Source organism: Miniopterus schreibersii (assembly GCF_964146895.1).
Source record: "Miniopterus schreibersii genome assembly, chromosome: 1".
Taxonomy (NCBI): Eukaryota; Metazoa; Chordata; class Mammalia; order Chiroptera; family Miniopteridae; genus Miniopterus; species Miniopterus schreibersii.
This window is the reverse complement of record NC_138101.1, coordinates 149,428,179-149,450,088: the sequence shown is the minus strand read 5'-3', so window position 1 is coordinate 149,450,088 and position 21,910 is coordinate 149,428,179. Positions and strand designations below refer to the sequence as shown.

At 38.1% G+C, this 21,910-nt stretch overlaps 1 protein-coding gene and 1 pseudogene across 9 annotated transcripts in view; both read right to left on the bottom strand.

The window, feature by feature from the left end:
* Window positions 1-21,910, bottom strand: part of GALK2 (galactokinase 2) — a 123,529-nt gene that overhangs the window by 63,100 nt on the left and 38,519 nt on the right. The window lies entirely within an intron of this gene.
* Window positions 8,648-10,432, bottom strand: LOC308564494 (ATM interactor pseudogene; annotated as a pseudogene). Its single transcript has one exon. The product of its transcript is annotated as an ATM interactor pseudogene (transcript).

The window sequence follows — 21,910 nt, the reverse complement described above, 5'->3', positions numbered from 1 at the left end:
GGCCAACCAGGAATCGGTATCGCACACCACCTTAGGACTGTTCCACCTACCACTCCCTCAGTTTGGAATGCTCTTTGTCTGAACTCTTGGCTCAAATGTCACCTTATCAGACTTTCCCTCACCTCCCTAAAATATATTAATATCCCCTGCCACTCTCCATCTCATACCCTGCTTTGTTTTTCTTCAAGGCATTACCACCTTATTTATCTTTTAACTTACTTTCTGTCTCCCCAACCAAATGCAAGCTCCATGAGAACAAGCACTTTTTTTAATCGCTACTCTTCCCCAGTGCCTGGAAAAGTGCACAAAGTAGATATGCTATAACATTTTGTTAATTGGATCAACATAAGCACTAAATATAGTTTCCTTCAACTGTAATATTTTTAAAAGGTACAAATATTTTATTTTCACCATAATAATCAAGGTGGCAATTAGTCCAATCTTTGGTTGTTAAGATTATGGATTATTTTTATTTTATTTAATTTTTAACATACTTTTAAATTCCCCAGTATTCTATAATGAGAATACATTGCTTTTATAATAAGAAAAATAACTTTTATGGGATCTCTAATCAATCCTGATGAAATCAGGAGAAACCTGGAGTTATTAAAAATGTTTTTTCGCTCACTTAAGGTGGTACGTTGTGATTCCCACTTCTATTCATGGCTCAAGGAACCTGCAGCTCACAAAATAGCCCTCATGACTAAAACTTATACTTGAAGACCATTTGTATTCTCCCTGCCATTACTTTCAGTCAATACTTACCAATTTTAACTATAACACTTCAATTAGAAAATATTTAATTGATCTTAAAGTTCTGGTCAACAAGAGAAAACTCTCACTTTACTACTTTATAACAGCTATATAATTGCCTGTCTCTCCAGTGGAGAGAAAACTAAGAAGCAGAAAATAAAACTAAGAGAGCATGGGACTTCATACAAGTATAAAGAAGAAAATTAGATGTAAAGGAGATGTTTCCACATTCATCAAGAGAGATTTGCAGCTTTAAGAAACACCTCCATTTTTGGTAGCCAAAGAGCTGTTATCGTTTCATTGCCTCTCTTGCTCCTTGAACACTTCCCAGTGTACTAACTCCTTCACCTGAGAATATAAGAGGCACTGGACAAAATTCAGAAAATTCAAGCTGGGGCCCAGGAGGGACAGTATTTGCTAGAACCATCACTATGACAACTCTACTAATTCACATGCTTGGGTTAATGGAACGTGCTTTCATATGCATATATGACAGACAAAGCCTATTAGCAACTAGGAGGACCCCAGGACCTGGCACAATTGCCTAGAACTAGGGATGTAGTCACACTTTTAACAACCAGTGTGGAACAGACTTCCAACTTCTCAAATGGACATCAGCCATAGGAGAGGAAAGAGAGATCTTGGTGAATTAGCCCCACATGGAACATAATAACCCTTCAATAAATGTGGATAAATAAATAAATCTTCTGGATTTTGTAAACTGCAAAATTTATAGAACCTCAAGTGGTTATGTTAGTAAAAGCCCAAATAATTAATTACCTTATCACCAGCAAATTACCATGTTGCAAATGAGATCACTTTTTTTTTCTTAATTCATTTAGGTACCAGACTGCACACTGGGGATCCAAAGATTTAAAAAGGGATAATCTCTGTGACTGAAGCCCTCACTGTAACCTAGAGGGAAATATCTTTGCAATACAAAGTGAGAAACACTATAGTGAAGCTAAAGTTTATATTGTGGTCCCACAGGCCAGGGAGCTTTAATCAAAGTGTATGTGGGGGGCAGTGATCCATTAAAAGATTTTTACAGTTACAGATTTAACCCACAGGTCCAGTTGGCCATCTCACAAAAGCCTGCCGATGACACGGTACTGAGTGAGCAAACACATTCGAATGGCTCAGTAGCCAGCAACACAGCCACCCATCTGCCTGCCTTCTGGAGATGAGGCATCAACCTCGCAAGCAAAGGACAGCACTGTTTAGCTTTTCTTTCCTATAATGTACCAACTAGTGACTAGAGAAACTTAAAAGATCAAATGACCACCCTGACTTCTATCAACACCACCCACCTGGGAAGCAGAAAAGGTCAATACACACAAGAAAGCACGCACATGACAGGCAGCCGTCTGCCCATGTCAGGCCACTCTTAAGTCCACCTGTTCTCTGCGGAAGCTCTGGCTTAAATCCAGCATTTATCTAGATGGGCTGCCAGTATCATTTTCACAGTTAGATACACTACTGATCAACCTTTTTAAATCTAACATAAAGCTTTAAAAAAATTAAGCCTCTGTAACATAAACCCCTTAAAAGATTACAATAATTAGAGTACAAGGACATGTAAATATTTGTTAGTCAAACCAAATTCGTGTTGACTGGTATTTTCTCTGGAGCCTGACCATGTCATTATACTGAAATGTGATATATACAAACCCTGAATGACTGCAAGTGAAATAATGTGACCCTATATACACAGTGACAGTTTAAAATTACATTTGCTTGGGTTATTTTTATGTTAGGCATCTCAAACAGTTTATTCTAAGCTTAGTACATTTTGTTTCCTAAACAAAACAATGAAGGAAGACATAAAAAGATTTAAATAGCAGTGCAACAATGAGGGATTTTCATTCCTTGACAAAGCTGAGAATTTGTGATTTTAAAGTCACCAGTATTCATTCAGCAAATATGCACTGAGTGTTGTATTTATTAAAACACATAATGGAAGATTAACTAAATATGTTACAGTACCTATTTGTACTTTTAAAGGACTTTTTAAACTATGTTTTAAATTCCCTTTATGAAAAGGGAATTTATGTCACATACCTAAACTAGGGCATTTTTTTGGATAGGAAGCAAATCTTCTGTCTCTCTGTATTAGAATATTTTTTGTCTTTTCACAATATATACAAATATTGAATCATTATGTTATACACCTGAAGCTAATATAATGTTATATGTCAATTAAAACTCAATAAAAAACAAACCAAAAATTTTTAGTTTAATGGAATAAACAGAAATCATGTGGTATGATTCACTGAGAAGGGCATCAGCTACATAGTACTGCTGAGGGCAAAAAAAGTTAATCTCAATCTAGTAATAAGGCAAACATCCTGATACATCAAAATAGAGGAAATTTGACCCCCAAAAATAGGTGTGGACTCTTCAAGATGTTACTGTCATGAAAGAGAAAAAACTGGGGAACTGTCGTAGAAGAAAGGAAACTAAAGAAACATGAACATTAAATGCAATGATTGGATCAGAAAGAAAAAAAACAAAAAACAGGAAAAGTTGTAAAGGACATTATTATTGGGGCATTTGGGAAATTTTAATATGGACCTCATATTAGATAATAGTATTGTGTCAATAATGTCTGCAATTAACTCTCAAATTGTTCAGGAAAAAGAGTAGAGAAAAAGAGAAAGCATTTGTAGCAAAATGTTTACAAGGATCTAGGTAAAAGACATGCATGTTCATTGACTATTCTTGCACTTTTTCTATATGTTTGAAATTTTCTCATAATAAAAAGTTGAGAAAAAATTAAGTGCTACATTAATCCATCTAATTATGTGTGTGTGATATTTAACATTGTGGTCAACGAGTAACAATATATCAGAATTTTACAATGTTATCTCAAAAAATTGAAGCACATAAACTTCTAAATATAAAGGCTTCTTGCACTAAAACATGTTTTTGTAAATTATTCCTAGAGAAAACTTACATTTAATTTTTTTTCTGATAACATGTTTTCTTTATCACCAAATTTTCTTAAGCAACCTTATTTGAGGAATTAAAATGTTTGTAATTAAAATATTTTGTCATGAAAATAAACATGAATACAACTTAAATTATAAAATAAAAAGGAGCACTTTGATTTCTTTACAGTACGTAGACTTTACATTTTAAATTTTTTTATTTTATATTCTACTGATTGCTTGAATTTTTGCATATTTTTTACAAAGAAATAACACAATTTTATCAGAAAAAGAAACATTAATCAGATATTCTCTGGATGTTCTTGTAACCACAGGAGTCGTGACCAATTTTAACTTCCCTGTAACTTACTTAAATTATAGGAGATTATGGGCTTTGATAACCACACATAAAGTTCCACAGGGCCCTGCTTCCAGTTGACTTAAATAAACACAATCAAAATTAACAACTGGTTAATAGCCCAGAATGTCCTCTCATGTGGGATGTTACCCAAGATCTTTGAAACAATTATATTTTATTTGCATGCTTGAAATAATTAAATCAACATATTGGTCAAAGAGTAACCTGGGTGGCACTCATTAAAATCTATCATTTGAAAGTGATACACAAAAAGCCAACCTACTTTTATGTTGTCCTTAGTAAGATATTATTGGTGCTGACACAAAGCAGGCAACCCAGTGTTAACAACATAACCTGAGTTTCTAGAAGGTAAATTTAAAGAACTTTCCCTAGTCATTATAAGAAACAAAATGAAATGGGATTCCTCACGCCTGTTCCTACTATTGCTCCAAAAAAGTTATGATATTCCATGGGAAATAATTTAATTACAGGATAAATTACTTTAACATGTCATATTGCCAATGTGACAGTGGAATAGTCTGCATATGCAAAACGAAACATTAGCACATGTTAACTTTGCCAGCCAGATACCCAGAAAACAAATCCTTTCTTCTCTGAAAAGTTTTCTTCTTTAAAAGATTTAGTTTTTAAGAAATTAAAAGAGAAAAACAATGGAAATTTAGGCATTACTCATTTTAGTCATTTATTGTGAGATCTGTTGGTATTTAACAGTGAAATGATAACAAGAGAAATGCAATGAAGTTATGAAATAAGGGGAAAAGCATAAATTATACCACACTAAACAACAGAGTAGGATTTGATAATAAAAATTAGCCAACTTGAGGCAACTGGCAGTATTTACAACACTTAACTCTAACCAGTGTTAAAGGGCTGGGACTTTTTTAGGCCGGCTCCAATAGCTTTACAATCCATTATTGTATAGCAAGGGAGGATCTTTAAAATACTAAGCAATAATTTGACTGGAAAACTCAATAGGTACAGTTTTTCCTTTTTAATTTTTTTTCCTGAATGTTAAGGCTATAGTCTAATAATGACAATCTATGAATCTCTACAGAATGAGGCAAATGTACTCCTGGTCCCCTGTGTTCTGCTCCAACTGGAACTCCCATAAAAAATGAGAAAGGAGACAAGACAAAGCAGTTTGAAATCCACTAGGACTGAGCAAAAAAGGAAAAAAGAGAGACACAGATAGAACTCATGGACACGGACAACAGTGTGGTGATTGCGGAGAATGGGGGGTGGAGGGAGAAGGGGGTAAACGGGGATGAAAAACTAAAATAAAATAAAAATAAATCCACTAGAAGATCACAACCTGGAAACATAGAAGGCCCTTGAGGGGTCCCTACTGACTCTACTTTCACCTAACCTCACACACCCCACTGAAGGAGGTGAGAAGCCCTCCTGCCAGGGCCCCGGGGCATCCCACTCCACCACAGTTCTCTGCACCTACAGATAGCTTCTTATCGGCAGAATCAGCAAGACGGCATCCAAAGAGTATTACCAATCACCTCAGGAGAAAATTTTCACCAACCAGCAAAGCTGACTTTATACATAGAAGAAAGATTGAAAATAGCTACTAGTTAAGTGTTTAATAATATACTTCAACTTAAATGTCACTCCTTATGTCCTCATGTTATTGCTACCCACAATAATACTCAATTTCACCAACAACTGGTAATCATTTTACTCGGTAATTTTTGGTGTCCCTAACTTCTCTTACTTTAATTCTTTATACTAATCACTTAACCTAAAGTAGAATGAAAAGTAAGGTTTTTTCCTACTATCCTAATCCACTTGGTATCCCTGAATCTCAGAGTTAGAAGGAAAGTAAAAAGGCTTCCAGTGAAACTAGCCTCATCATCTTCCAGCGATGCAGAATGCCTCACCTACAGGAAAAAGTCTATCTTTTGTTAACTGGAATAAAAATTATGGATTGTTATTACTATTATTGTCATCATCATCATTATAATGTGGTGGTGATGACAATAATGATCACTACCACTTACTATGACTTTTATTTCTCATCTTCACAACAATTTTACAAACAAGCAAACAGGTTCAGGGTGATCAGTAGTGTGCCAAAGTCACACAGCTCTTTAGGGTATGAACTAGCAGTCCAAGCTCTGGTTGACCCAGAGGCCATGCTCTTCCCATCATATTATGAAGCATAATGTTCAGTCTTTATGATCAGGCCAAGTTACTTTCCCATCTTCTGATCCCTTATCTGTTCTGCAACTATTAAAATTAAGAATTATATCCATTCATACAAATTCTAAATAATCCCCAATTGTACTTCTAAAGCATCTTGCATAGTCAATAACCAAGGAAAATTTAATTTGTAAAACACTCTCCTCTTTGGTCATTCATTTTGGAGATACCTGGATGAAATATTATTAAATTATTTTTATGTGCCTATATTATTCATCACCTACTGACTTCACTGAAATGTTCCAATTCCAGGGGCACGAGGATGGTTCAACATATGCAAATTGATCAATGTACTACACCACATTACCAAAGAACAGGATAAAAACCATATGATCTTATCAACAGATGCAGAAAAAGCATCTGATGAGATTCAACATCCATTTATAATTAAAGCACTCATTAAAATAGGAACAGAAGGGAAGGACCTCAACACAATAAAGGACATATATGAAAAACTCCCAGCCAATATTATACTCAATGGCAACAAACTGAAAGCTTTTCCTCTAAGATCAGGAACAGCACAAGGATGCCCACTCTCACCACTCTTATTCAACATGGTTCTGGAAGTCCTAGCCAGAGCCATCAGACAGAATGAAAACATAAAAGGCATCCAAATTGGGAAGGAAGAAGTAAAGTCTCACTTTTTGCAGATGACATGATTCTGTAGAAACCTCTAAAGACTCCACCAAAAAAACTATTAGAAACGATAAACAAATACAGTAAAGTTGCAGGATACAAAATTAATGTACAAAAATCCACTGCTTTCCTATATATTAACAATGAAACTTCAGAAAAAAAATATGAAAAAAGCAATTCCTTTTGCAGTTGCAACCAAAAGAATAAAATACCTAGAAATAACAAGAATGTGAAGGACCTATATACTGAAAATTACAAAGCATTATTAAAAGAGATTGAAAAAGACACAACAAAATGGAAAGATAGTCCATGTTCATGGATTGGAAGAATCAACATAGTTAAATGGCCACATTACCCAAAGAAATATGAAGATTTAATGCAATCCCCATCAAAAATACCAATCTCATTTTTTAAGGAAATAGAATGAGAAATCATCAGATTTGTATGGAACCACAAAAGACCCCAAAAAGCCAAAGCAATGCTGAGAAAAAAGAATGAAGAAAGGGGTTAATATCCAATAAAGAAACAGGAACATTAACAAAAATAAATAAATAAAATATTCCATAAATATATTATTTTTTAGTCTGACTTCTAACATTTTCACCTAGAACTGTACCCCAGCCTCTTGCTTTTATAATCATCAAAAACCTTAGAATAACTGAGTTGGAAAAAAGTCACAATATACTTGCTAAAATGCATCCCAACTCTGAAATATTAATACTTATAAATTGCTCAATGTGCTTTTAAGATCATGAGTAAGTAAAAATTAAACAGGAAAGAATATTCAAAAGAGAAAATAAAAATTATGTCCATAGAAACTAATTCTAAAAATTAAATTTGAGAAATAAAAAAACTTGATAATTTAAAAAAAAAAAAATCCTAGAGACTTTATGAGTTTTTACTAGATTTTTCAAAGATAGCAAATGCAAGCACTTCAAGGGGTGTGGGTATTTGCAAATTAGGTCAATACACTTAAGGTTCTAATGGCAGGAAATATTCAGTGTAGCTCTGAAAGGCTTCACAGTGATTCATGGTGTATCTGAATCTTTCCTTGTAGCCCTGGGAAGCTGGCTTTCGCTTTCAGCTCTCACCCTCACCTTTTTCTGTTGTTCTTTTGTTTTTCTTTTCCTTTTTAACTTATTCATTTATTTTAATTAAAACTAAGAGCTTTCTGCCCAGAAGTAAAAATGTGTGGTGAATTCAAGAGCTTGGTTGGTTACCCCAGTATCTCCCTCTAGTGGGCATTGAGATTATAAAGCTTATTTTATCCAATAAATTCCTGATTTCCAAGTTTACTAAGCAAAGTAATTGTGAGAAAGGCAGAACAAAGAAAGGCAGCGGGTATTTTCCTGAGTATGGAACTGTCGATCAGCAATGACAGGAGAGCTGTGTTACATCACTACAAGTACCTAAAGCCCCAGTGTTCCAATAGTGCTGAAGTTTGGCTATAGCTCTCCAGTGTCCTTTTGCCCATTAATGATTTTGTTGTCACTAAGATCTAAAACCTTGAAAAATCCATTAGAAGATTTAGATATCATATAAGCATGAGTTATTGTTAGGCAACTCTTCATAAAATGATAGTCTTAAGAATTGCTTTACCTCTTAGATCACAAAATGTTAGTGCGAGAAGGGGCCTCTAAGATTTAGAAGTCTAAATTCACTTATTTTACTAGTGAGTGAACAGACCTAGAGACAGAGCCTTCCCCTCCGTTATCAACTGGAGAATAAGCAGCACCTGAATTCAGACCCAGGAATGCTCTGCAGTCCCGTACTCCTCAGAGCCCCTCATGGCAAAGCTGGAGTGTTTCAAAATACTTCCCAGAGACAGATGAGGGCTACTGTCTAAAAAGAAGTCTGTGTCTGCATGCCAAACAGTTCAAGGCCTAAGAAATCAGAATTTCCCCTGTAGGGCTGGACAGAGGTGTCTGCAGGTAAGAAATCAGTTTGGGTCTCTGTATCCAGTGATTCTAAGAGAAGCTCAGCGGTCACGGTGCTAAGCTCACTCTCTTCAGTTTGTCTGGATATTTGAGGCTGAAAAGAACTCTTCAATATCAAACTTAATTGCGGGATTCTGAGTTGGGCCAGATGGGAGCTGGGTGTCAGGTCCAATATTCGTGTCAGACAGAAGACTACAATTTTCCAGTGTCTGGCCAGGCAGATTACTTGACAAGGCGTTTTCTAAATCACTTAATAAATCTAGAGTTTGGGTCTGATTATCTGTCATATTCTGTGAAGGAAACATACTGTTCTGTGCACTGAGGTTTATAATTGGTGCAGATTTCTCAATATCTTGATTTAAAGTCTTAGGGTGGTTCTGAAGTAACAAACCATGAGTTACATTCTCTCCTACCAAGCTGCTGCTTATAATACTGTCTGTAGAAGCGCTGTATGATGAATAGGCACTCTCAAAAACGTCTCCACACATTACAGCCTGGTCCATCTGTACTCGGTGTTCTGTTGGACTTTGCATTCCGCTGGTTTGGGTTTCTCCGGAGATCCCACCTAACTGGAAGCAGGCATCCAAAATGCATCAGTCTGAGCAGCTATAGATGAAACTGCCTTAGAACTGGGCAAAATGTATGAATATGAACACTAAGGAGAAGAGAAACTTGAGAACCAACCCTCAAATCCATTTGAGAACAAGACGATACAGAGGAATCAGGGCACACCCCCTGTGCAGAAGGTATAACGTGTGGTGTGGCCAGACAGATCTGTCTGTATGGTGACTGAATAAATGCTGTGCTTTTGAAATGTGTTCCCTAGTTCTTGTAAAGGACTTTTTACCCAGGCTCACTTGAACACCTGTACTAATTGGCTCAACAGCAACAGGATTTACAATTTTTGAGAGAGAGAGGCTCTTCTTCAGAGATCAGGCCTCTGAATCAAGGCCAAGGATCAGGGTTCCTCTTGACAAGGGCAGTAAGTGCCCAGCTCCTGGGGCAGAGGCCAGATGCAGGACACCCACACCACCGGCGGGGGGGGAGTCCACTGCAGGCACAAAGACGGGCACAGGAGAAAGCTGCACAATGCAGGGTTTAACCGAAGCGCTCGGGCTTTGTTGTAAAAGCAGCTCCTGAGGACATCGTGGCGCTGTCGTTAAGAGGCTGCTTTCTGGCATTAGATTAGAGCCACAAGAGTCTTCAAAAGCAGCTTTATTTCTAAAGTTTCGAATTCTTGAGTGTCTGGTCCCAGGGTTGGTTGGTTGTTCAATGACAGAATGGTCTTACCGGGCAACTTCTGGTCGTGCAGGCAGTTTTCCGTTTTCCTTTCCTTACGGGTGGATCCCAGTTCCGTAGATGTGGGACTGTAATGCAGTTCTAGTGGCATAGGGACAGCCACACGCGCCCTGGAAGGTCTCACCACCGTCCTCTGCGCGGTTTTCAGTCCCATTCAGTGCCATGCGAATTGCTGCACTTGCTACCTTTATGCTTCTTTTCGACGTGCGTTTTCATAAAGTGGTGTTTTATGAGAGAAAATTGAGAAAATGGTCTGTCAGGCCTGTAGGGCATCCTCCAATTGGACAACAGTAGAATTCCAGCACGTTTTTAAACCCCTCCTCAGTGCTGGGTTCGCTGTGTCCTCCTGCGGTGGGTGGCTCCTGAGCAGGCGCAGGCGCAGGCTGGGCGCGGGCACAGGGCACAGGAGGTCAGGCCGCATGGCCCGGGGCAGCTGCTCACCGCCCGCTGGCACCTGCAGGCTGCTGCTTCATGCAGGCAGACCGAGGCCTCGGGGCCAGCTGCCCCTCAGTGACCCAGTGGCTCCCCTGGCGGCCCCAGGGACGGGCCTGGGCGCCCCAGGTCAGAGCCCCGGTCCAGCCCCGCAGCCACCGCCTCAGAGGCCACCATGGCTCCTGCAGGCCTGCAGCAGCTTTATTCATAACTGACAAACCGTGGGAGCAACAGGACGTCCTTTAGTGGGGTGGGCAAACTGTCATACAGAAAGGCAATGAAATACTATTCAGCACTAAAAAGAAATGAGCTATCGAACCATAAAAAGACATGGAGGAAACTCAGATGCATGTTACTAAGTGAAATACGTCAATCTGAAAAGCTCACACCTGTACGGCTCCACCCGGCATTCTGGAAAAGGCGAAACTATGGCCAGAGTAAAACACCAGTGTTGCCAGGGCTTAGGGAGGAACAGACACAGGGGATTTTTAGGGCTGGGAACTACTCTGTAGGATACTATAATGGTGGGAACACGTCCTTATACATTTGTCCAAACCCACAGAGTGTACAGCACCGAGAGAGAACCCTAACGCGAAGGGTGATAATGATGTGTCATTGTAAGTTCATCAGCTATAACTAATGTACCCCCTGGTGCGGCGTGTTGACAGGGGGCACTATGTGTGAATGGAAGCAGGGGTATATGGGAAATCTTTGTACCTTAGGCTCAATTTTGCTGTGAACCTAAAACTACTCTAAAAAATAAAGTTTATTTTAAAATTCTTAAATTTTTTTTTAATTTTAAGTTAAAATGAGAATATCTTTAACCCACTATTTCTATGTCCTGGGATTTATGTAAAGGAAATAACTGAGCAAGTGTGGAAAAAAAGTGTGCATGAATATTCATCAGAGCCTTTTTTATAATAGTGGGAAACTGGAAACAACCTAAATTTCCACCATAGAAGTCTAGTAAATCATTGTACAGAAATGTCATTAAGTATTAAAATTGATGCTATACATAACCCTGGAAAAAAATGAAATGTCTGATTATTGGGCCAAATGAATTATAGTATGACCAAATAGTATTAAACAAGGAAGCCATTAACTGTATATGGGCTCATATGGAATGATTCTCTATACTTTTAAGTGAAAAAGCAAAGCATGGCGGGGGGGGAGGGATATGTGTGTGTTTTTTGTGTGTGTTTATCACAAAAAGGGGAAATGTGCATATATTACAATGGATAGTATATTCCTTGGAGGATTCATAAAAATTATTTAACAATGGTTGGTCCTGAGATTGAAGGAAGTCTTTCTTTTCTTTTATTAAAGTATAAGACACATAGTAAAAGTGTACTAAGAATAAAATAAAGCTCAATAATTTGTCACAAAGAGAGCACCCATGTATCTACCATCTCGGTCAAGAAATAAGTACTGCCAGCCCCCTAGAAAGTCTCTTTCAAGTCCCCACCTAATCATTTCCCTTCCCTAATCCCAAAGGTAGCTATTATACTGAATTCTACTTCTAATTTGCTAGGAGTTTGTTTTTTCTTTTGTTTTTATCATGAAGGAATGTTAAATTTTATCAAGTGCTTTCTTTTATCTACCAAAATACCATATGCTTTATTCTGCTAATATGGTAAACTGCATTGATTTCAATTGATAAACCAACTTTTAATTCTTGAAATAACTAGATTTGGCTATGATATATTATCCTATTATATTACTGGATTAAATTTGCTAATAATATTATTTAGAATTTTTTGCATCTAGATTCATAAGAAAGATTGACCTGTAATCTTATTTTCTGGTAATGTCCTTGGGTCAGATTTGGTATCAAGGTATCATACTTGGTTTGGTAACAAGGTTATACTGGCCTCATAAAAGAAATTGGGAAATGTTCTCTCTTTTCATATTCTTTGGAAGAATTTGTATATGTTATGTTTGTGTGACATTTCTGTTTTTGTGATAATCCAATCTCCTTGACTAAACTGCAAATTCATTAGACCAAAGACTATACACAAGGCTTTCTGTCTCCAAAGGTTTTCTGTCTTTGCTTTGGATGTAGCAGGATTTGAAAAAAATAATCGGTATCTTGACAATGAGTATAAAATCAGTCAACCAAAAAAAACATTCAATTCATATTAGTAAGCAAATACATGAAAAATTATAATTCACTTCTATCTATTTTAGGACATCAGAAAGAGCACAGAATGTTAGGGCTGGACTCATCTCCAGTGTGCTCCCTTTGTCTACAACACTGACCACGTTATGCAATAGGTACCAGCATCGCTGAGTGGGAAAAGCACCTATTTGAATCAAATCTACTAGGCTGGAATCCAGGCAACTCCATTCACAAGCGGTTTGTCTTTGGTCACATTATATTAATTCTTTGAACCTCACTATTTGCCTCTGCAAAACTGAAATAAATAAATAAACTTGCTTTATAAAGCTACCATGAGGTTGGAGATAATGTGTATACAACATCTATTCACTACAGTAATGAAAAAAGGCATCTGACGTAAACTCTAACACAACTTTAAAGTCATATTTTTCAGTAGCGAGCTCCAAATCTGTGTCTCCAGCGCTGCAATGCACGCCTTAACAGCCTCCATTAGTTAACCTTTTCCTTTTGAGTCACTTCTCTACACCATACAGTTTGTCTCCTTACTTAAAAAACTTCGTACCATTACAAAAATTTCCCTGACTACTAATTTATTTTCCCATTTTACCGATTTTCTTGCTAAATTCTTCCCCTAAACTTTTCCAAAATCTCCCATCAGGAAAATCAGGGAACTAGAAATAGTCAGCAAATGTAACTGATTTGCCTCTGTGAATTTAAGGAAATAGCTAATTACTCTTACTCTCACTTTAAAAACAGAAATTGAGACACGGGGAGTTTTATACAAGTTACAGAATAAAATGTCACAAATGGGGACAAGGTCTAGAGCCTTTCATTGTCCTGATTACTCTATCAAATATTAGTCTGGGTAATTCTTCCTCAAGATGGTTATCATCACCTCTACAAAACATAAACGCATGAAAATAGATGACGAACCCCTTTGAACTTGATAAGGGGATTATTTGTCCTTCTATTTTCATCTTTTAGTTATTTTTACTGCACACAATAAATGTACATAGTATAGTAAGGGCTGTGCACATATGTAGTATACTTAATATCACCTGCATTGTCCCATTATATTGGATAATATTTAACTTATTGCTGGGTGCAAACCCAAATTGGGAGACCTGGAAACACGGTGACCTAATGATAAGGATCTAAGGATCACAAGGAAAGTTCAAAACATAATCAGACATGAGTTTGCAGCAATAGTGGTTCCATTGGAAACAGTGACCCATATTCCTCCAATCTGCTGCTCCTTAATTAGCCTTGTTTGCCTTAGTTTATTCTAAAGGCAAACATGTATTTAGCCTAGGAAAGGAAATGGAAAAAAAACAGAGGTGACCTAAACAATCTCTGCAAAGTAAGGCTTCTAATCTGCAATCAAATTGCTTAGTCACATCATCCAATCGAACCCAGATTACTCAAAATCATTAAATAAATGATTCAGTCTCTAATCCTACTCCTAAAAAAGAATGTAACCATAGCTACAAACACCATCCCACACAACTGAAAGACACTTTGTTCTCTTTTACAGATAAAACTGTGTGAATCATTTTATATTGAGATATTAACAATATTAACTTAAATGTTCAAGCCTTTTAAACACAGGCCACCCAGGGCTCACCCTCAGCACTCCTGGTTTTTGTACCAGTGAGCACATGGCCTCAGTCCATGTTCAGCACTTAATTAAGAGATTCTTTTCAAAGATTGTATTCTGGATTTACCGTCTTCTTAGAGGCCACGCTGCTGCAGTTCATTAGCAGTCAACATCTGGCAGGAATGTTTCAAACTACCAGTTTCTTTCACCATTATATAGATGAGGCTTGCGCTATTCTAAGCAAACTGAAATAGTGTCCTTGTATAGACTTCTAAACATAATAATTAGTGACAGTGCAAATTGTTTTCTGATTTTTCCTATACCATGTAGCAAACTGCTATTAAAACATTTGATTCATAGTTTAAACCTTTGCATAATTGTGAGACTCTTTTCATTTTATAATGTAGACCATGTCTTTACTTTTTTAAGTGCAAGGTCTTGGTCTGAAGGCCAAGAAATATTTAACTTAAATGTAGCTATATGCAAAGAAAACATAGCCTTAAACTTTCTCAAGGAAACAGCCCTTATAAACTCAGGAAAATGAAAACTTGGACGTATTTGGCACAAAACTTTGAACGTTCCACTTACTCTGCTTCTGAACCTCAAAGGGCCCTTACACAGTATGGATTTCAAACTTCAAAAACACTCCCCTGAAAAGAGTATCAGCCCATGTCTATACAACTAATTTGCCCCTGAAATTAAGTTAACTAAATTTGTTCAGGGGCTTGAGCAACTAGAAAACATCCCTGTAGTCAAATAAGGTTTTAAAAGGAATTTCATGAGGCTGCATAAGAATTTTTAGGCCTCGGCTGACACATATTTATAAGTCTGGCTCATAGAACTGTTATAAGACACTTATGGGTTCACTCTGCCTGAAATGCCCTTGGGCCTCTCCCAGGACTTTGTTTCGAGACACAGCCTTCACTTCCTTCAAATTTTTGTTTAGGACTCACCACTTACTTAAAATATTCCGTGTTTAACTTCACCAAAAAGCCATTCTTAAAACACGATTCCCCTTTTACATATAAAATGCTTCGCACCTTGTATGAGATAGATGCCCAATGAATAGGTCTTCTGTTACTACTGCACTACATGTATTTACATTCCATAATGGCATTAACTATTCCTTTTCTTTTCTTTTTCTTCCTTTCTTTTTTTAGTTGTTCCCTCCTGTGCCAGGACAGGGTACGGTGTGGTACTCCCAGCTGAAAGAACGCAAATCAACATAAATCACATCTGGCTGTCCTCAGCTCACAGCCTCCCAAGGCCTTCTACTACAGCTGGAATGAAGTCCAAGTAAGACCCTACACAACATGGCCTCTGACCACCACTCAGCTCACCTCCCACCACTCTGCCGTCTCCCCCGCTCGCCACACCCCACCTACACAGGCCTTCACTGTTTCTTCTGGACGTGAGGAGCACCTTTCCCTTAGGGCCTCTGCAGTTACTGTTCCTTCTGCCTCCCCTCTCTGCTCACTCCCTCAGGTCTGTCCATGTCTCCTCTTTAGAGAGGATTTCCCCTAACTCCCTATCTAAAATAGCAGCTTCCCCTTACTCCGGCCTAATTTTCTTCATAGCCTTAGCTGATATTATGCTATGATATTTATTTGGATAGCTCTTCATTATCTCCCACCATCACCACCACCACCAGCATGTATGTTCCATGAAAGCAGGGGCTTCACCAGTTTTATTCACAGCTGTGTTCTTGGCGCCTACCACAATGCCTGGCACGTAGAAGGTATTCAGTGAACGGCCATGAATCGCTGCTTCCAAGACTCAGGACAGGAAGCTGATATTGTGGCTGAAAAGCCTACCTTCTCTGGGACACACTCCCTCACAAATCCAGTGTTATTCCTGTTGTGCCAGGCTTCTGAATACTGAGCAGGGTTCTTTACGACTAACTCTGAGCCTCCCCAACTTCCTTAGGGGACTGCAACCCTCAAGGAGAAGTTTTATGTTCAATCCGTATTCTGGGTTACTCAGTCACAAGAATTACTTTCATTTTTTTTACCCTCACCCAAGGATACATTTCATTAATGAGACAGAGAAGAGACAGAGAGAGAGAGAAACATTGATATGAGAAAGAAAGACTGATTGGCCGCCTCCTGCACATGCTCCGACCAGGGATTGACCACCTGCAACCTTTTTTTTTTTTGATGTATAGGACAATGCTCCAACCAACCAAGTGACTCAGCCAGGGCACAAGAATTACATTTTTTACAAAATGCCAAAGATATCCACACATAGAATACCATCCTACCCCACTGCTCCCTGCTGGTCATTTCAACCTTCATCAACTGTGGTAATAAGAGATTTCTCTTCCTTACACTTCAATATGAGGGATACAACTCAGCTGTATATTCCTCTGCTATACCCCCAATCCTCCGAAGTGGCTCTTCTGACCATCACTTGCTCAGTCCACCATCTCATGAATTCAAAATCTACATCTCAGCCTGCCCCACCCCAGCAGAGGAAAGATTTTGTGGGTAGAAGCCAACCTAACACACCTTACTATCCAAGGCTTGCCTTGAGAGTTACAACCTGTACCCAAGCCAGCCAGCTATCTCTAATCTAAGATCTTTAAGAGGTCCTTGGTCTTTTTGTCTTGGTCTCAAAGGACAACTCTAAGAACACAAAGAAACTGGACACAAGTCTAGAGCAACCTGAATCCTGAGCTGACAAACTGCAGGTATACCTTACAGAGTGTCTCACCAATGAATGTTTTCCTGAGAGAACACCTCCTGGGTTTTCATACTCAGGCTTCATAGACTGTATATATCTCTCAATACAACACTTTTTGAAAGGTGTTTCTGTAAGAAACAAATATACTTACATCCCAATATCTAACTACAACATTGTTAACAAAATAGTGTGCAAAATACTAGAACACCAGGTGTTGACAGAGAAGATATACAGAGTATTACTAGGTAAAATAACTGCTTGTTAACAACCATATTAATTGTTTGATGTTCAAGAAGGCTGTTTTAAGTATTTTTCATTGTATTTCTGTGTTACTTATATAGAGGAATTTTTACTGTGTTTTTGCAACATTGTAGAAAATTAGTTAGTAGAGTTGAGTAATGCATTATAACTTTTCCTATTTAAAATAATAAATAGGCCCCCGCCTATGCAGACCTCTGATTTTTGGAATGGACTGCTGCCATTAAGTGGAAGATGCCTGCATTTTCTTGGATTCTTTCACCCAAAACCCATCAACAAGCCTTTCCCTAGGCCTTTTTGATCTGGTCATGGTCCAGCAGCTCATCTGTTCCCAATCTCTAACTTTGGCTCATTGAATCCCTTCTCGCCTCTTCATCTTCCAGCTCCCCCAATAGCAGCAATTTGGGTCATCCATTGTCCCTCTTACCTTTCATTCCATTTACCCCTTCCCTCTACCCTTTTCTTTATTTTCAAATAATTTTTACTTTCACAAAAGGAATTTATATGCACATAATCTAAAAGATCAAATGAGCCAAAAGGACTATAACAAAAGCAGTCCCTAGCTTGCACCCTTTCATCCCCACCCCCAGTGCTGTGTGCCCAGAGTCACTGTCAACACTTGGCTCTTGCTTTAAATGATCAAATCTCAGTAACATGCTATCTCCTGGTATTCCATTTTGAAGTTTATCTACTGCCTTCCTATCATGGTTAGGACCTTAGCTCTCTTACACCCACTTTCCCACTCTTTCTCCCCACTCTTTCTCAATAAACTTATGCCAAAAATTTTGCCTAAATCCATATTCAGTGCATTAATTATTAAGACTATTGTTCACATATGAACCAAATAATGAAAAATAATTTATTTCCATTCTAAAATATTTGTTTTTCTTTTTCTTATATTTAATAACCTTTTAATTTCCTCATTTGCTTATTTTATTCGTATGTCCAGTTAAACCTTCCCATACCCTAAAACGACTCTGTAATATCACCCTCAACCCATTTTTTGACATGGTCAAACATGTCAGATGTATCAGTGTGTTTTTTTCCTCATAAGATTTATCAGCTTCACTTTTTCCCTCCCTCTTCTTTCACTTTTTCCCTCCCTCTTCTGGTTCTAATCTGTACTGAGAGTTTTCTCACTGCTGGATGTCATGGGGGTATGTTATGTTGGGATTTCCCCTCATTAATGTTCAAAAACTACCCAGCTTCTCTCTCCTATATTGGGTTCCCCGTTTCCTAGTTCCCATGGCATCTTCTTTCTTGGTTTACTCCGTTTTTGCGTGCCTTACATCCTGTAGACTTTTAAGACTTTGCCTGTTTGAGAATATGTTATTCTATCCTTACACTTGATCATTTCATTTATTATAAGCTAAATTCGTATTTTGAAGATACTACGCTGCTGCCTTCTGTCTTCCAAAGCTGTTTTTGATAAATTAATTTTCATTCCTGATCCTTTGATTGTTGTGTTTCCCTTCTTCTCTCTTGCTGTCTCAATCAGCTTTTTAGTGTGTTTTCTATTAGCGTTCAAGTTTCAAAATTCCCAGATGGTATACTTTGGTTTGGTCTTTTTTTTTTTTTTTTCACTTTTTAAAGTTTTTTTATTGAGGTACAATTTGGGCTTTTTTTTTTTTTCATTTATTATGTTGAACATCTAGTGAGTACCTTTCAATCTGAGAATTCATGTTTTTACTTTGGAGAAATATTGTTTTTTTAAAAACAATAATTTTCTAGTGACAGTTTCCTCTATTTTACCTTACTAGCAAGATATCAAATTCCTGGGATTGATTTATAAATTTTCCTCTCTCCCCCTTATTGTCCAGCTCTTTTTATTTCCTACTTGATCAGAGAGTCCTTCCAATCCTTTTATAGAACATTTTGTTTTAGCTATCATATTTTTAATACCCCAAAGCTCTCTGTTATTGTTTGTTCCTCTTTTTAAAATAACACTCTATTCTTTCCTCAACATTTTCTTTTATCTCTGAGGACATCGTGGCTGCTTTGAAGCACTCTTCTGCTTTCAGCATTGTCTCTGTGTCCTCCGAGTTCCTTTCTTCTCTTTGTTTGTTTGCTTCATGTTGGAGGCTTTCTTCCAAAGCCTAATTATCTTTTAATGTTCTATCATATTTAATAGTGAGTCACTAAAAAGCTGATTAGAAACTTTGTAAATGGGCTTCTAACAGGCCCATAGAGTAGCAGGAGGATTTTTGTGGGAGGAGGTCACCAAATGTATCGTTCCTCCAGGATGGTCCGGTTTCCTCTGAGAAGAATCCTCCAGTGTTCCTGGCAGGGTGTGGCAAGGCTGCCAGGATGCTAGAGCTGACCAGAGGAAGGGAGCTGGGAATTTCACTGTTGAGATGCAGAACATCCTTCAATCCCCTAGTTTTCAGTTCTGTTCTCCTGCCTTTCTTTATAGAGTCCCCACATTATTTCTCCAGAGACTCCTGCAGAGGTGAGGGGAAATGGTCTCCTTACTTGGCCAGGTAGGAGTGGGCTCTCAGCATCTAATGGATCCTCAGAAAGGCTTTCAAATAAATATCCACCTGCCTTGTCACCCTGCCTTTTCTGGTACTGGTGCCTCTAACTCCTAAGCTCTTCCAAAGAGCTGAGAGCCAGCGTGCTTTCCACCCGCACCTCCCTTCACAAGCACTTGGCCCTGACCTTTCTCCAGCCTGCTAAGTCATGCACCATCCTTCCACCCACTTTCCATCTTCGTATCTTGTGGTTATTTATGTCCCCCTGACTTATCAAAGATGGAAGTTGTGCCTTCTTTTCTTGTTCCCCTGTTGTTTGGGGATGATTATTTGAGAAGAGAATAATGAATGAGTGATGGAAAAAGAAAGAGTGTGCAGGTCTTCGCTCTGTCACCTTGAAGCCTCTAGCCTTTTCCATGCCGTAGGTCTTTAATCACACCATACGCTTCTGTCAGTTCCAGTCTGATTCATAATTTCTGTCTTCCAGACTTTCTGGGTGACTTAGACATCTTGTTAGGCTGGTTTCGGACATATGACATTTATTGTATTGATGAATTAACACGTTCCACGTGGGATATGATATGTAGGACTACCTTTTTTTGCAGTAATTGTCTGCAATTGCACAGGGCATTCTGAGTGCACATATGAGTGGGAGGGGATCAGTTATCGTTTGGGAGAGCATTAGGCACCAATCTCCTGTGGGACTTTTTTCTTTGTTTATCAGATAGGCTGGCTATTCTGTTGCCTTCCTGCCTCTCCATCCTAACACACCTCTGTACCCCAGGAGACTGACCTCTATGGACAACTCCCCACCTACTGCCATTCCCACCCACCTCACTGCATTTCAGGTAACATTACTCTACAGCTACAGCTACAGAAGTATAATGGCTTCCGGCTTCACAAAAGAGCCAACCCGTCCTCCTTGGGTCCCTTGACCTTTCCCACAAATCTATAAATTGCCTCTTTATTTAATTTTCCTCCAGTTATATCCTGTGGGACATTTGTTTCACTAATACATCAGTGGGTGGAAAAATTTTTTTTGAACTAGCTCACCTCTGAAGTTCTCTCCTTGAATTCTTATGTTCTATGACTTTTACAAGTCAAGTCTATGGTTAGCACTTAACTAAAGACCAAGCAAATTAAGGGCTTCCTTTCAGTCAAGATTCTATCTCACCACAGCAAGCAAATTCTCCAAATAATTATGCTCAGCCCTAGAAAGTAAAGGGCTGTCAATACAATTTAGACTAGCAGAGAAAGCTAAGACATACATACTGTTCCTTTTAGGCAATGGAGTCAGACAGTTCTGATTTGATATCTTTTACTCAATTATCTTTAATAGGTATAACTGGCGTACAACAGTATATTATTTTCAGGTGTACAACATAATGATTTGAAATGTGTATATATTGTGAAATGATCACAGCCATAAGTCTAGTTAACATTCAAAACCATACATAGTTACAGAATTTTTCTTATGAAAACTTTTAATATGTACTCTCTTAGCAACTTTCAAATACTCAATATAGTATTATTAACTGTAGTTGCCATACTGTACATCACATCCCCATGACTTATTTATTTTATAACTGGAATGTTGTACTTTCTAACCACCTTTAGCAATTTCACTCACCCACCCCCACTCCTTTCATTCACCCATCCCCACTCCATCTCTGGCAACCACCAATCTGTTCTCTGTAATTTTGTGCATGGTTTTTTGGGAGGTTTTGGTTTGTTTGTTTTAAGATTTCACATATAAGTGAGATCATACAGTATTTCTTTTTCTCTGTCTGACTTTTCAATTAGCATAATGCCCTCAAATCTATCCATGTTGTTGCAAATGGTAAGGTTTCATTCTTTTTTTATGGCTGAATAACATTCCAATGTATGTACACCACATCTTCTCTATCCATTCACCCACTGATGGACTCTTAGGTTATTTCCATATCTCAGCTATTGTAGCTAATGCTGCAATGAACATAGGAGTGCATATATCTTCCTGAGTTAGTGTCTTCATTTTCTTCAGATAAATACCCAGAAGTAGGATTGCTGGATTATGGTAGTTCTATATTTAATTCTTTGAGGAACCTCCATACTGTTTCCCACAGTAGCTGCACCAATTTACATTCCCACCAACAGTGCACAAGGGCTCCCTTTTCTCTGCATCCTCGCCAACACATTTTTATTTCTTGTTTTTTTATAATAGCCATTT